Raw genomic sequence first — 18,056 nt, 5'->3', positions numbered from 1 at the left:
TTCCTTATTTGATAAATTATGACACTACCACAAACGAAAGAATCAAATTCATTTTCCAATATTGCTTATCAATGGAAACCTATAAACAACATTTTTTCACAAATACCTTTGTAAGGATACTTAAAATAAATAAAATCAAAACTTTTATTTTATTTTAAAAACTTGCGGAAAAACTTATCCTTACAATCCATATGAAAACCTTGTTGTTATCTATTCTTAAGCAATCCGTCACAACTCTTTAAGTAACAACTCAAAATTCTGATCATCAAACCATGCGATCAAAATCCATATTCGCGATCAGAATCAACATGTACTTCCTTTAAGTTTCTTCACTTTTCTTTCATTCATAAAACATCAACATGTGACTCAGTCACATCATGCAATAAGAATCTCATAATAGAAACTTAGTAGAGTTAGACAATGGACTTTACCTGAAGTAGAGTCAAACTTATTGACTTTACCATCCTTAAGATCTCTTAGGTAAATTTAGCAGCTTCACAACCAATGCCCTTTCATTTGGTGTTGGGTCAAAATATGGTTTATAATTTTCTTTTCTGGGCAAATGTATTTTTCTGTAACATTTTAGAGTTTACGGTCAGGTCATGTGTACGGTTGAGTTTACGGCCGTAAACACCTTACGACCGTAAACCCATTTTCGGCCCATGTTATCCGACCCATGTTCTCCAAGTATAAATATAGGTGTTAGGGTGAGGCGTAGAGATTGATGAACCCTAGAGAGTTTACGGCCAGAGAGACAGAAGAACTATTGTGTGTTAGTGTGTGTGTGAATCTCTTGTATCTGGATCATCATTCTATTCATTAATACATTGAGATTCATCATCTACTTCTTCTCCTTCTCTTCTATTTGATCTGACATCATCTGTTTGATTGGGATTCTGTACCATCAAACGGATCTGATTGATACACATGCAAATTAGGGACTTACAATTGGTATCAAAGCCAAGTTGTATCAGTCAATTTTGTCAGATTTGGGGCATTATTTGATCTTATTTTCGAAATATTCTTGCGTTTTTGGATAGATCTATGAAAAATAAGGGGGGTTTGTTCTTCGTGTTTTTCATAAAAAAAGGGTTTTTGATCGACTTTTGGAGCTTCAAAGTCGAAAAATCGGTGTTTTTGGTCGTAATCAGCGAGGGGGTGGCGGCCAGCAGCTTGGGTTTCCGAAGTGTTTGCGGTCCGAGGAGTTCACGGTCAGAGGCCTCGCACGTTTACGGCCCGAGCTTGCGGCTCGGAGTTTACAGCTCAGCATCGTTTCCGGTTCGCACCTCGCACTCAGAAGCCTCGCACTTAGCAGCCTCGCAGTCAGCAGCCTCGCATATAAAAAATTAGAAAGCGCATTTGGAGCTGCAAGGGTTCGAAATAGAGACCTCCGGTTCAGGAAGCTCGCGCCTTACCAAGTCGGCTAGCAAGCCTTTTGAATCATTGCTTCGAATCTTCGAACTTAACATCTCATTCCCGCTTTTAAATTTCGCAATTTGTCATTTTTATCCCAAAAATTCAAAAATTTTATTTTTAAAATCCTTTTTCAAACAAAAAATTTTAATTTTTAATTTTTGAATTTTATTTTTCACTTTTTACTTAAAATGTTGACTTTGACTTTTAAAATTTGACCTTTGACTTTAAACTTTGACTTTCTCCTTTAACTTTTAAAATTTCAAATTTAGCTTTTCGGTTTGACTTTTAAGTTTGAATTTTCAAGTTTGACTTTTGAGTTTGACTTTTTAAATTGGACTTTTAAGGTTGACTTTTGAGGTTTATAGTCAAAGGGCATTTTTCTTGGGTTTAACTTTTAAGTTCTAGTTGTGCTTTTAATAGTTTTTGAAGTTTACGAGAGAATTGAAAACATGAAAGAGAGTGGTCAGGAGATGTTAAGACAAAATTTCAACATGTTCGATTATATCCCTGGAGAAACCCTGGAAGCTCAGTTGCAACGATTTACTACACTTACTATTGAGATGAATATAGCTGGGATCTCCTTGTCTAAGTTTAAGATAAACAAAAAGCTACTGAATTCACTTCCGAAATCGTGGGATATGAACGTGGGTACCATCAAGAAGACAAAAGATCTCAATCATCTTAGTCTTGCTGATGTAATTCAAGAACTCGATGCTTTGAAGTGTGGAGAAACAATGAGTTCTGAAAACATTCGGATCACTGAAGTTACATGTACTCCAGCTTGTGAAGCCACGATTAAATTTCTTCGGGAACAAATTGATTTATTAAAAAGAGAAGTTGAGGACCTGAGATATGAAGGATATCAACTCAGGAAAGGACAAAAACCCCTGAAGGCTGAATTAGAAGCAAAAACCAAGGACTTTAGGAAACTTCAGGAAGAGTATAGCAACAAGTGTGGAAATTATGACTATATTAAGAGACAACTTGCTGCTGTAACTGAAAAACTTGACGCTTTAAAAATTAATTGTGGAAAAACAGACGTTAGTTTTAAAAATTATACTGCGTCAAGTCAGACAGTCGAGTCCTTATTTGAAACCTAATTAAAATTTAAAGACAATCAAAACAAGGGTCTAGGGTATGATAGTGTTCCTCCTCCTTTCAATCATAACTACACATCCATCCCTATGACACATGAAGAAATTGCCAGGGAGGCACATCTTCAATATGGAAAACGAGCTGGATTTGTGTCAGGAGGAGTTATTAATGTTGAAAATTCTAATGTTTCTACTTCTTGTGCAGGCAAAGTAACAGAGGATGAGAACAAGGAGAGTTCTTCTGAACAAACAAACGACCCCTTGAACTCTGAATCTGTTACTTCTAATCAACCTGTCGTTGGTAAATACAGGCCACCATTTCAAGCTAAACAGAGTGCCTGTTGCAACTGTGCGTGCGGGAAAAGCAAGAGACAAGGCAAGGATACGCCACCAGGGGCAGAAATAAATAACTTCACAGTGAAGAAAAAGACTTGTTTTCACTGTGGAACACCTGGACACATTGCCCAAAATTGTCCAAATCGTGCATATGTTCCTTACTACGCATGTGGCTGGCAGAAAGCGCCAAGAGGGAGATACTCCAAAAATAACCTTTAAAGGTCACGTTCAGACCATGACAACTGGAATGCCAAGAAGGCCAAGAATTTAACCCACAAGGCAAAGAATCTGAATCCCAAGGGCAAGAAGGAAATGTCGACCAACAAGCCCAATCCAAGAGATGATCCAGTAAAACAAAGACCGGTTAGGTCAGAGTCATCTCAACGGCCGACATCAAGATCAAAATCAAGCACTGAGCCACCCATAGGATCGAAAAAGAAATGGGTTAAACCCAACTACAAATGGGTTCCAAAGGCTCACTCTCCCAAATCTCCTAATGTTTCTAATATTTCATCGTCTTCTGTTTGTGATAAGCAGGATATGTCATGGGAGAGAGTATCGTGCGTTGATGACAAAGGTCGACCCAGTTTCAAAATGGACTGGGTTCCAAAGACCAATTAATCCCGCTCTGTGTCAGAGCAGCTATGGAGGCATATCATCAGACTTCGGTTTGTTGGTAGTGGCTGCTCCTGGAATATGATAGGGGACATCTCTCAAATATACAACACTCATAACTTTGTTCGAGAGTTTGTGTCCTTTGCGGGAAAGGAAAGAAGGGAAGAAAAGAAGAGATCACATGGGGTTAGTGATTAATGATATGAAGAATTTTCGGATATGTTCTGAGATTATGCTTGCTATTCTCAGACCTTCTGAATGCAGATTCAATCGGTGAATTACAGTTTGCGTTTTCTTCTCTATACTCTTGAATTTTTCTTAAGCTGATTCGCTTTAAAAACTAATTTTTGTTTTAGGATAGTTTAAATTTGCGCATTTATTTTTGTTTCTCTCATATGGACAAATTTAGGGGGAGAAATAAAAACAAAATAAAAATTAGAAAAGTTTCAAAAATCCAAAAACATTAGAAAATCAGAAAATCAAAAATGTGGTGTTAATGGAATGTGCTTGTAGGAGATGTTTTGGGAAATGAAATTAGAAAGTGATAACGGGCAATCTGAATCGGCGTAACGTACCTAAGTTGAATCGTCTACGCTCTGTGTTCGATGCACTAGTAGGCACGAAAAATTTTAAATGGACTTGACTAGGGAGAGTTGAACCTAATGAATTTAAGGACTTGACAAACTTTGACCTAGTTAGATCCGTTTAACCTGATTTCACGACGCTCAGATAGGTTGAGCAGGGAGATATACATGGGAATCTACCGGTCGCATTAAATAACCCGTATCTAGAACCGTAGATTCACTTTTCCTCGATGTGCGGATTCCGTCCTTAATTCTGGTTGGATGGGGCGGCTGGTAAATTCCGATAAATTAGGTCTGTAGAATATCATTTTCTTTCTTTCCGTCTGTTAGTCATATGTTGTCTCCTTTGTGTGACTTCCAATCCGACTTGGTACACAACATATGCAACTCTATTTCTCTGCATGTTATATATATGAAATTCCTCTCATTTGTTAGCCATATGCTGTCTCCTTTGCGTGCCTCTAATCTGACCTGGTACACAACATATGCAACCTTCTACTTCTCAATCCCTCTGAAACAATAAGTAATAGGATTTTGAATCTATCCTCTCTCTGAATGGTTGTCTACTCACCCGGTGTAAGGAGTACTCTGGAAGTTCTTGATGGCTGGGGCATATCAGGAAGCGGGAAACACGTTCTAGTACACTTAAAATTGAACATATACAGATTGTCTGTAGATCTCGCTGCTCGATTTAGGTGGACAACAATATCCCTGGTTGTAGTCAGTTAAATGGTCTTAAGAATAATTTATTTAAGAATTAGGGCCAATCATGATAATAAAGTTATAATTAGATATATGCATGTATCATGTCATTGGTAAATTGTCCAAATCTTGTCACAAATATTTCGTGTTTAAGTGGACCACAATACTGGCGATCGATCAAACGAAGATGTGAAGATAAGGGTACCTGCAAATGGAATAAGGTTGTCTAAAAACTTTGATCCCAAATCACTCTTAAAGTTAGCTATTATTTTTGTTTTTGTTAAGTTTGTTCATAGTGTTCTTCTAATTTAAATATAAGGGGGAGAACTAAAAATAAAATAAAATAAAAACAAAAATAAAAAAAATCAAAATAAAAAAATAGTGTTATTTCTGTTTTACTTTTTGTTCTAAGTTTTCTTTAAGTTTTGTTTTGTCTTGAAAAGTGATTTCAGGTGAAGATGAAATTCATGGAGTTTGTGTTGAAGATTTCTGAGCCAAAGGCTTCATCCGTGAGCATCGAAGGATTCTCATTCGAAGGAGCAAGAAATGAAGATTATTCTTTCAAATTCAATCTTTCAACCCCAGAAGCAAGGTGAAGCTGAAATTGAAGATTATGTGATGGATTGCATTGAAGCCTCCTCAATCAGTCTGCTGCAATCTAAGAACCTGCTGAAGTGATTCAGAAGATTTGTTCTCTCTGATGTTCTCTCTGAAGATTCTCAAGCTGAAAGCGCCATCTTTCAAGAATTAGTACGTCAAGCCTCCTCACCCAATGTGCGTTCAATGCCAAATTCTGAAGAAAAGCTCAAGTGCTCAAGATGAAGTGATTCATCAAGTACATCTTGAAGTTGTGAAGAATTTGAAGATAAATGCTGATGCCAAGCTTTCAATGAAGATTAACAAGAAAAGCCAGCTACCTTTTAGGGGGAGCTTGTTGGGTCATTTAAGAAAAGAAAGCTATAAACCAAGGGGGAGATTGTTGGGTCAAAATATGGTTTATACTTTGCTTTTCTGGGCAAATGTATTTTTTTGTAATATTTTGGAGTTTACGGTCAGATCATGTTTACGGATGAGTTTACGGCCGTAAACACCTTACGGCCGTAAACCCATTTACGGCCCATGTTATCCGGCCCATGTTCTCCAAGTATAAATATAGGTGTTAGGGTGAGGAGTAGAGATTGATGAAACCTAGAGAGTTTACGGCCAGAGAGACAGAAGAACTATTGTGTGTTAGTGTGTGTGTGTGAATCTCTTGTATCCGGATCATCATTCTGTTCATTAATACATTGAGATTCATCATATACTTCTTCTCATTCTCTTCTATTTGATATGACATCATCTGTTTGATTGGGATTCCGCACCATCAAACGGATCTGATTGATACACAGGCAAATTAAGGACTTACATTTGGCAAAAGGAAACATATGGACTCTTTGGAAATGGTACACGAGACTATCACACACTTAACCTTTCTCTTTACCATTAGGTCAAATAACTTGACCATGGCCGATCCCTTTCAATTGGGAAGAGAAAGTTTTTCTGGACTTCCAATGTCACAAATGTCAATGTCCAAATAGGTTTTGGAAGTAGATCTTCCAATCTAATTTGCTTTACTAATGCTCCAAATCATTGCTGATTCAACACCGTCAAGCAAACAAGTAAGATCATTAAGGGTCATGTCGCGATCTGTCATCAGGGAGTGACTAAAGAACCCAAGCAATAGCCAACTTTCATCAAGACTTTGACACCCGACTCTCCCGACTTGTCAATATGTGGCTTAACCTCTAAGATGCAAGTACATATATACTTTGATTGCCAATAGGGATCGAGTGACTTAGAACTATTCAAGTCTTGAAACTTGTGGGATAGGGAGAATTATCAAAGGAGGTGGAGGAAATGAAGTATGATTTCCAGTCCCATTAGTACTCAATAAAGGGATTAGTCTTTCACCTTGATTGACTTTTGGGATATCATCTTCATTAGGAAGCTTGTTCCTAAAGATTCGGGAAGACCATAGTTGTCTGAGGGAGAAATTCAAGTTAGTTGATTTAAAGTCCTTAATATAACACCCAATATGAAATATTAAGGCTAGGACCCAATAACCTATTTATAACTGGAAGAGGGATGCCGTAATCCAAATTATAAAATAGTTAAAGGTAGGTAAATGATGTTTTACCAATTTCCACCATGAAAAACGAAATATAATTAAGTTTTAATTGGATTTGAAACTCCTAGATCTTTTGAGATACATTGAACTTTCAATGGCATGTTTGAATCTCGATTGTGCCCTCTCAAGTTTGTGACTGGGATGCCGAGGATCACCAACAAGGTGTGAATAACCATGCAAATTGACTTGGTACCCTTAACTTTATCACCTAATCGATGTGCCGGTTAACCACACACGCTCCACCGATCTATAATAAAGCCAAGTTACCCTTTTCCACTCTTACTAGTCCTTATTAGTGTGCCAGTTAACCACACACACTCCACTAACGACTTGGTAAGGTACAAAGTGTAATTTCATGGGTTAGCACCTATTTCACATTTTCCTAAGTAACTAAGATTGGGAATTTAGAAGTGTTTAGTTACTTAGTATTTATCATTATACTTTTAATGAAGGGAGAATTATAGTCATATCAAACCCGTTCGGCTAACGACCCTCCACCAGTCAAGGAAGCGATGGGTGAGAGTGGACACCCATTAAACTGCCATTTTATAGGCAGTAACCTTATACCCCCCTTATAGACTGGCTTCGTGATTGAGGTCTACTAACGGTAAGATTGACTTTATCTTATACATATCTATATAATTAAAATTATAATAATAGTATAAGGTTGTATTTTAAACATCTAAAATACTTGGTGGTTTAATCTATTAATTAAACTATACTCTTAATTTAATTAAACTTAAACCATGTCTTTATGGAATTATTAACTCTTTTAATTAAACACTTTAATAATTTAATAAAGTCCATAAAGTTTGAATTTTAACTTTTAAAATTCTAGGGTTTGGAATTAAAGTGTACATGGGGGGTGACTTTACAAATTCCAAAACTTGAGGGCAAGTTTTGAAACTATTCAAAACCTTTCATTTCATAACTTATGAGTTTAATGGTTCATTAAAAATGAAGACTCTTCATTTTAATGTAACCCCTTATTCTTTAATAACATTTTTAATGAAGTGAATTTTCAACATCCATAACTTGAAGACAGGTTATGGAGTCATTAAGCAATTTAATGGAAAAACTCTTCATTTTTATGTAACCTACAGCACTTTTATGATTTTTTAAGATTCATAAATATGACTTTTGACATAACTTGAAGACAAGTTACAAAAACATATTTTATGAACTTCTTTTAGATTAATATGGATTGAAATCAACAAAAACACAATTTTTTTCATCAATCTAAACTAACTCATAAATCAAGGTAACATAAAACTCTTGGAAATTCATAACTTGAGGACAAGTTATGAACTCCATATAATTTTCATCAAGATCATGAATTATACTAACAAACAATTTGCACATAATTCCTATGATCTAACAAAACTCATAAGCATGAACATTCCTAATCAACAATTTTCAAGAATCACATAAACATATATAAACTTGAAACTTTGATTAAAGCATTGAAATTGGTTTAACATAATCATTACCACATTAAAAACAAGTTTTATAGGACCAAAACAATCATAGGTAATGATTCTAGACCAATTCCAGCACCAAAATCCAGAAAACTGCCCATCACGCACCTACTCGTCGAGTGCATGATCCTACTCGACGAGTAGGATGAATTTGGTCATTGACTCGTCGAGTCCTCCCCATGAACTCGGCGAGTCCAGTCGAACAGTGCGTAGTTTTTCGATTTTTTAAGCAGTTTGCATCAAGTATACAGAAAACAATCCTAGGCTCTAATACCACTGTTGGGTTTTAAGCATTCTAACACTCCTAAGTGTACATGCAACCCTAAATACCTTGGATCTATGTTTTCTCTAATATACATGCAAGTATCATTTTTCCAAGGTATTGTTCTAACTAGCATAATATAATGTACACATAATATAAATTCTAGTAGAATGGCATACCTCTTTGTTGGTGCTTGATTCCATCTAGCTTGAGAGCCTAGTGCCCCAAGTGTGACACCTCAAATGGTTCACACAACACCATAAGCACTTGGAATAACTTAGAGAGAAATTAGTACACTCCTAAAATCGGCTTTCCCTCCATGTAATACACTAGTCCCGATTTTCCCAAGAAAGAGATCATTATATCGTGTGTTAGGGTAAACCCTAATTGTCATGCCTTTCCATTTCCTTGGATCCATGGGTTCAAATACACCATGGAGCATCTTATGGGTTTTAGTCCAACTTGATAATCCATGGAGCATTAGCCCACTATATAAGTATGGATGATTTACACAATCAACCCATATATTTAATTAGTCTTCTTTTGATCACTTAATTAATTCTAAATTAATTCTTGATCAATACTAATTAAATAATCTTATTAATATATTATAACTTATAATATATTAATAAACCTAAGTGTTATTTCTCTCATTTTAGTCTATCAAAGTGCATGATGCCATGCAACCCAAATGGACCATGCCGGGTCAGGTCAAGTCTTACCAACTATAGTTATGGACTTAGACATAAATCCAACATAAACATCCTCAGCCAACATACCATTAAGGAAAGCGGTCTTGACATCCATCTTCCATATCTCATAATCATGAAATGCAGCAATGGCTAGCATTACCCTAATAGATTTTATTTTAGCAACCGGCGAGAAGGTCTCATCATAGTCAACTCCGGGAGTTTGAGTAAAGCCCTTCGCCACCAATCACGCCTTTATGTGTGCACATTCCCATCCACGTCGGTCTTCTTCTTGAAGATCCATTTTCACCCAAATCGTCTTACGTCTGGGCACATTGTCAACCAAATTCCAAACTTGGTTGTCATACATGGACTGAATTTCACTGTCCATCACCTCTTTCCATTTTTGCAGACTCCGGGCCTGCCATGGCTTCCTTATAGCTATTAGGTTCATCTAGATTTATCAGTGTACCATCATTAATATACGTTTCCCCTTCAGTAGTAATATGAAAACCATAAAACTGGGGTTGAACTCTAACTCTTTCAGAACGTCTAAGAGGTAAGGACTCGTCAATCGGTTCAACCGGAATTTCCTCCTCGGGTTGAGCGCCAGCGATAGAGGTTCCTTCATCACTCGTCTCTTGAATCTCTTCAAGATCGATTTTCCTTCCACTGTTTCCTTGGTTTATGAGTTCTCGCTCTCGGAAAACTCTTCTCCTCGCAACGAAGACAACATTGTCACTCGGTCTATAGAAGAGATTTCCAAAGGAGTTCTGTGGGTAGCCGATGAAAATACATCGCTCACTATGAGGTTCGAGCTTATCGTGAGTTTCTTGTCTTACGAAAACCTCACAGCCCCAAACCTTGATATGTGCCAACGAGGGAGCTTTCCTTGTCCACATCTCGTGAGGTGTTTTGACAACCTTCTTTGTAGGGACTCGGTTAAGGATATGGGCGGCGATCTCTTAGGCATACCCCCAGAATGAGATAGGTAGTGAGACATGACTCATCATAGAACGAACCATGTCTAACAGGGTTCGATTACGCCTTTCTGCCACACCATTCAGCTGCGGTGTCCTAGGTGGCGTCAATTATGAAACTATTCTACATTCCTTGAGATAGTCGTGGAATTCAAGACTTAGGTACGCTCCTCCTCGATCGGATCGAAGCATCTTGATTTTCCTGCCCAATTGATTCTCCACTTCATGCTTGAACTCTTTGAACTTTTCAAATGTTTCTGACTTGTGCTTGATTAAGTAAATATACCCATATGTACTATAATCATCGGTGAAAGTCACATAAAAGCGATTCACATCCTTTGTGGTGGATCTAAAGGGACCACACCGACGTGTGTGTATGAGATCCAATAAACCCTCATCCCTCTCACAAGTGTCAGTGAAGGTTGACTTGGTCATCTTTCCAAGTAAACAAGAATCGCACGTGTCATCTTCCCTAAGGTCGAATGACTCCAACACTCCATCCTTTTGGAGTTGGGCTATGCACTTTTTGTTGACATGTCCAAGACGACAATGCCACAAGCATGCTTTATCCATACTATTGGAAGAATCCATACACAACACATCATTTCCTAGGTTATCTACAACCATAACAGTTTCATAAATTCCATTACAAGGCATTGCTTCAAAATATAAAACACCATTTAGATAAGCATAAATCGAACCATTCTCATTATTAAACGAATATCTAAATCCTTGTCTAAACTAACCATGAAATGAAATGATGTTTCTTGCCATATCTGGCGAGTAGCAACAATTATTTAAATCTAAACCTAATCCATTACTAAGCACCAGAGAATACACTCCAATCTTGGTGACAGCCGACGATCTTTTGTTCCCCATGATTAGATTTATTCTTCCACGCTCCACATCCCTATTTCTTCTTAGTCCCTACAAATAAGAACAAATGTGATAACCACATCCTGTATCAAGAACCCAAAAAATAGCATGAGATGAATCATTAGATTTAATTGTGTAAATACCTGCGAAAGACGGCTTGATCTTTCCATCCTTGATGGCTTACAGATATTCCAGGCATCTTCTCTTCCAATGCCCTATTTTTGTGGCAATAGTGGCACTCTGCCTCCTTTGGGTTTGAGTTGGGCTTAGCAGGGCCAACTTTGGTCCCACTAGAAGAGGAACCATCTTGGGACTTTCCCTTGTGGTGGCTCTTTGAAGGAGCCTTCCTCTTCTTGCCCCTTCCTTGCCCAATAGCCAAAACAGGAGCAGCGGGTGGAGTGGGAATTAATGCAACAGACTTGTCCTTGAGGTTGCTCTCAGCAGTCCTTAGGAGCCCTTGGAGTTTGCTTAGGGTGACCTCTTCCTTATTCATGTGGTAGGTCATCCTAAATTGGTTGTAGCACGAGGGCAAGGAGTGAAGAACGATGTCGATGGCCAAATCTTCCCCAAAGTTTAGATTTAACTTGCGAAGACGATCAACATATCTTTGCATATTTTGCAAGTGCACAATTAGAGACTCTCCACTTCCCATCATAGCGGTGATCATGTTCGTGATGATCTCATAGCGCTCTTGCCTTGCGCTTTGGTGGTACCTCTCCATCAAGTCTTGATGCATTTCGTACGGATACATGTCCTCATAGGACTTTTGGATTTCGGGGTTCATTGTGGCTAGCATAATGCAATGGACTTTCGTTGCATCACGCTCACGGGTCTCAAAGATAGCCATTTCTTCGGGAGTAGCGATTTATGGATTGATCTTTTCAAGCTTCTCATCGAGGACATACTCTTTGTCCTCGTAGCGTGCAATCATGTGGATGTATCTTATCCATTCGCCAAAGTTCGATCCATCAAATGTCACCTTTTGACATAGGCTCATTAGCGAGAATGAGGTAGCAGCAACGTTGTTTGCGTAAGACATTTACAAATAGAAAGGAACAAAATTTGATTAGAATTAAAACCCTAATTAAACACCCAAAATGAAAAATTAGGGCTAGGATCCAACAACATTATTTACACATTAGAAAAGGGATGCCGTAATCCAACATGCAAATAATTTGGAGGTAAGTGAATGACGATTCACTAATTCTTAACCATGAAAAACATAAGCTTAAGTTTTAAATGTATTTAGAATTCCTAGATTTCTTAATAGATTCATTGAACTTTTCAATGGCATGTTTAAATCTCGATATGCCCCTCTCGTTTGTGACTGGGATGCCGAGGATCACAAAATGGGTGTGAATAACCATGCAAATCTACATGGTGCCCTCATTGTTACAATCACATATTCGATGTGCCGGTAAACCACACATGCTCCATCGAACTATGACAAACAATGAGTCACCCTTTGCCACCTTTGCTTAGAACCAATTAGTGTGTCGGTTAACCACACACGCTCCACTAACTTCTTAGCAAGGGTGCAAAGTGTAATTTCATGGGATTGCATCAATTCACTTTTGCCTAAAGTAACTAGGATTGGGAATTTGAAAAATATATAGTTACTTTGCATTTTACATTATACTTTTAATGAGGAGAGGATTGCCCTATCCTACCTGTTCGGCTAACAACCCTCCACCAGTCAAGCAAGCGGTGGGTGTGAGTGTACACCCATCAAGTGCCATTTTATAGGCAACAACCTTATACCCACCTTATAGACCGCTTCATGAATGAGGCCTACTAACAGTAATACTAGTATTTTAATTATACATATATATATATTCATTAAGCTTGTAATAATTTAATAGTATAGGGTTGAATTTTAAACTTGTAAAATTCTAAGGGTTTGAAATTTAAATTCTTCAAAATTAAACTTTTAATCACAAAATTCAAATTTCAAAACTTGAGGACAAATTTTGAACTTTTCAAAACTAAAGGGATCAAATAACAAATAATTTAAATTAAACAATTAATTTCATAATTATCTATATTTGACCTAATCCAATTTTAGTTATTAGATAATTACCAAATAATTTTAAATAGTCCATATTTATCATATAAATAACCAATATTCAAAAGATTTGAAATTATCTATTGTTATGTCAAGGATAATCACTTAATTATGTTAAAATTCGGATTTTAACATTACAAAACGATTTAGGTATCAAATCCAAGACAAAACAACAACTAAATCCCGAAATATCTTCTGCCAGACGCTCGAACTCGCCGAGTCAGCACTGGACTCGCCGAGTCCAGATACTAACTCACCGAGTTGGGTCGGGCAGGGGGCAAAAAATCGATTTTCAGCAAGCAAAACAGTTAAGCATCACATACAATTGAAACTAATCAAGGCTCTGATACCACTGATGGATTTTAGGTATAAGAAACAATCCTATGTGCTCATACAAACCCGAAAGCTTGGATCTAGGTTTCTCTATTGTACATGCTTTGATTCCAAGACTTGCAAACCTAGATCGAACATATATAATTCGAAATTATCATATTGAAAACAGATCCTAGTTTTTACCTCTTCCAAGTAGCTTGAAATCCTTGTAATCTTATTGATCTTGAGCTTAGAAGGCAATATGAGAGAGGTTGAGAGTTGAGAGTTGAGAGAGGTTGAGAGTTGCTGGAAACTCCTCTAATGGTTCACAAACCCCACAAGCAAGAAGGCAATATGAGAGAGGTTGAGAGTTGCTGGAAATCGGCCATAGGGTTCTCTTAGAAGCATGTGTAGCCGATTCTTATAGCCTAGGGGTCTTATTTATACGTGCAGGCTACTAGGGTTTCAGCATAAACCCTAACGGACAGATAAACCACCAAGCAGCCCAAGGAGCCTTCTGGAATAAGGCCTTGGACGAAAATATGATGGATCCCCATCATAATTTCGTTCCCCCTTAATTCCATGAGGCTTCCTTAGCCCGAAACTCAACTATCATACATTTGACAGTTTATACCCCTTTATTTAGTTAAACTCTTTTAGCCATCAAATTAATTCCTAATTAATTTATGACTAATACTAATTAAATAAATATGATTTCTCCTTTAATATATTATTCTTATAATATATTAATAAATCATAATACTCTCTCTTTCTCCTTAAATTACCTTGTCAAGTTGCTTTGGTGAAGGCAACCCAAAAGGACCATGCACAACCGGATCAAGTACATACCAAATATAGTTAAGGGCTTAGACACTATTCCAACACTAACATGATAATTATTAGCATAACACTTATGCTCCCACTAGCTTTGACATGTATCTAGAAATCAGTTGGACTTCTAGAAATCAATACTTTATTGACTCTCTTACCAAAGTTCAGATTTCTAGTACAAGATGCTTTGATAAACTTTATCAAAACCATACACCTTTTCTTAGATAGCTCATATGAGTGTCTAAACAATTTTTGAACTATGAAAAGGGATGTCGTAACCATAGTCTCAATTGTTTAGACATTTTCCATTTCTCACAAGTCCATGCTAGTGTGCCGGTTACCCACACACGCTCCACTAATGACTTTGAGAATGCAAATATCACAATTGCTATCTACTTAAAAAACTACTTAGTGAAAGTGTTTCCTCACCATCATTTTCATGAATCTGAGAGAAACCTTATGACACTTAGATTTTATGGTGTATGTGTTCCTATCCATATGATTTTTGTCAAAACCATAATCACAAGACAAGGTTAGTGACACTTCCAAATTCATATGGATTGAACTTGCGCAAACTTAACTTCTTGCCACCTGGCAGCCTAAGGGCCTGCCATTGCTTCCAAGTAGTTATGCAATCAATTGAGAACTCTCAGAACTCCTATGCAAAGCCAACTTTAATTGGAATGGGCATAGAAATGTCAACACGATAGGTTATAAACCTCTAGTCGTGTGCTCGTGAAGAACTATAGGTTTTATCCTTGATTAGTTCTTGAAACTTTCAAGACCTTCAAGACTCCCACTGTCCTCTTGACATATAAGACTCTCTTGTCAAGAACTATTCCTTGACAAAACAAATATTCAAGGGATAATGCGGATTCTTATCAAGACTAACACTTCACGCAATTGGCCTAAGTTGGTCTCTGTTTTATCCAAAACATCACAACTTACCAATTTCAAATGTACAAGAGTAGAAAACATTTAGTCTTACATTTGACTAGTGTTAATAAACATTTTTTTTAAGATGTGTCACTCAAGTTACAATCTTGGAGTATGACTCTAAGAATTTGTTTTTGGAACGAAGTATGACTCGTCTTCTTGATCTAACCATTCCAACAATTCATGACTCCTCTTCTTAGCCATAAGAATGCACTAAGATGTCTTTAGAGGATTAATTGTGATATGGTATCTTAATCATTAAGATGATCATAAAACATGATACTAAAGTACTCTCTCATCTTTTTAGATTTGAGAAACTTTTATCTTTCTGCCTAATTTGATTCTTCTCATTCATTCTGCCATACATCGAATATTTTCCAATGTTTCAGAATTGTACTTAAACTTGTAAGTATAACCATATTTACTAAACTTTAGTAAATCATGATGAATAGTCTTATCGATCTTTGTGGTGGACTTGACCAGTGCACACGAATGTGTACTTAATCCCTTAGTCCTTTCACTTGACTTAATTTTCCAAAGATGAAAATTCTCATTCATCATACAACTTGTATGATTCCAAATTTCGGTCTAATTGAAACTTGGGTGATGAGAATCTTTTCTTATTTGGTAAATTATGACACTACCACATCCGAAAGAATCAAATCCATTTTCCAATATTGCTATCAATGGAATCATATAAACAACCATTTTTCACAAATGTCACTGTAAGGATATTTAAAATAAATAAAATAAAATCTTCTCTTTAATTTAAAACTTGCAGAAAAACTTATCCTTACAATGCAAATGCATATGAAAAAAATTGTTGTTATCTATTCCTAAGCAATATATATTAACTCTTAAGCAACAACTCACAATTCTGATCATCGAACCATGCGATCGAAATCCATCTTCGCGATCAGAATCAACATATACTTTCTTTAAGCTTCCTCTCTTCGTTTCTACAAAACATCAAAATGTGATCTGGTCACATCATGTATAAGAATCTCAAATAGGAACTTAATGGAGTTAGATAGTGCACTTTACCTGAAGTAGAGTCAAACTCTTTCACTTTACCAACCTTATGATTGTTCAGGTAAATTAGGCAGCTTCGCAACCAATGCCCCGTCCTTTGGCAATAGAAGGTTTAGGAAGTTGCTCTTCTAATCAAATTTGCTTTACTAGTCCTCAAATCATTTCTGATTCAGCAACACCAAGCAAATAGGTAAGATCATTAAGAGTCAAGTCATGGTCTGTCACATAGTAGTCCCAAAAGAACTCATTATGAGACTTAGAAAGTGATTGAACATCCAACTTTCTCAAGACTTTGACACCCAACTCTCCCGACTTGTTAATATGTGACTTCATCTCCAAGATGTGATCACACATAGATCTTGCTTGCCAATAGGGCATGAGTGACCTTGAACTTGTGGGTTAGGAAGAATAATTTGAGGGGGTGGAGGAAGTGAAATTCCAAGAGATTTGGGTAGATCATAGATGTCTAAACTAGACATCTAAAATAGGAGATATTCAAGTTAGTTGATTTTAAAGTCCTTAATATAACACCCAATATGAAATATTAAGGCTAAGACCCAACACAATATTTTATAACTTGGAAGAGGGATGCCGTAAACCAAACTATAAGATATTTGAAGGTAGGCGAATGATGATTCACCAATTTCCACCATGAAAAACGAAATAATTTATTAGGTTTTAATTGGATCTGAAACTCCTAGATCTTTTGAGATTCATTGAACTTTTCAATGGCATGTTTCAATCTCGAGTGTGCCCTCTCAAACTTTGTGACTGGGATGCTGAGGATCACAAAACAAGGTGTGAATAACCATGCAAATTCACTTGGTACCCTTAATATTATCACCTAATCGATGTGCCGGTTACCCACACACTCTCCACCGATCTATGATAAACATTAAGTCACCCTTTGTTATCCTTACTAGTCCAAGTTAGTGTGCCGGTTACCCACACACGCTCCACCAACGACTTGGTAAGGTACAAAGTGTGAATTTCATGGGTTAGCACCAAATTCACATTTTCCTAAGTAACTAAGATTGGGAATTTAGTAAGTGTTTAGTTACTTAGTATTTATCATTATACTTTTAATGAAGGGAGAATTATAGTCCTGTCAAACCCGTTCGGCTAACGACCCTCCACAGTCAAGGAAGCGGTGGGTGAAAGTGGACACCCATTAAACTGCCATTTTATAGGCAGTAACCTTATACCCCCCTTATAGACCGGCTTCGTGAATGAGGCCTACTAACGGTAAGACAGACTTTGTTCTTATACATATATATAAGTATTAACCATTAATATTATAATAGTATAAGGGTGTATTTTAAACATTTAAAATACTTGGTGGTTTAATCTATTAATTTAACTATACTCTTAATTTAATAAAACTTAAACCATGTCTTTATGAAATTATTAACTTTTTTAAATAAACACTTTAATTAATTTAATGAAGTCCATAAAGTTTGAACTTTAACTTTTAAAATTCTAGATTTGGAATTAAAGTGTATATGGGGTGTGACTTTACAAATTTCAAAACTTTAGGGAAAGTTTTGAAAATTTTCAAAACTTATGGTTTGCATAACTTATGATTTTTAAAGTGGTTTAATGGAAAAACCTTTCAAGTTCCATAACTTGTAGACAAGTTATGGAAGACTTTAAAAGCATTTAAAAAAAACGACTCTTCATT

The sequence above is a fragment of the Lactuca serriola genome, chromosome 7 (genome assembly GCF_051521515.1).
Source record: "Lactuca serriola cultivar US96UC23 chromosome 7, Lser_US96UC23_V15, whole genome shotgun sequence".
Taxonomy (NCBI): domain Eukaryota; kingdom Viridiplantae; phylum Streptophyta; class Magnoliopsida; order Asterales; family Asteraceae; genus Lactuca; species Lactuca serriola.
The sequence above is the reverse complement of the archived record's forward strand: the minus strand, read 5'-3'. Positions refer to the sequence as shown.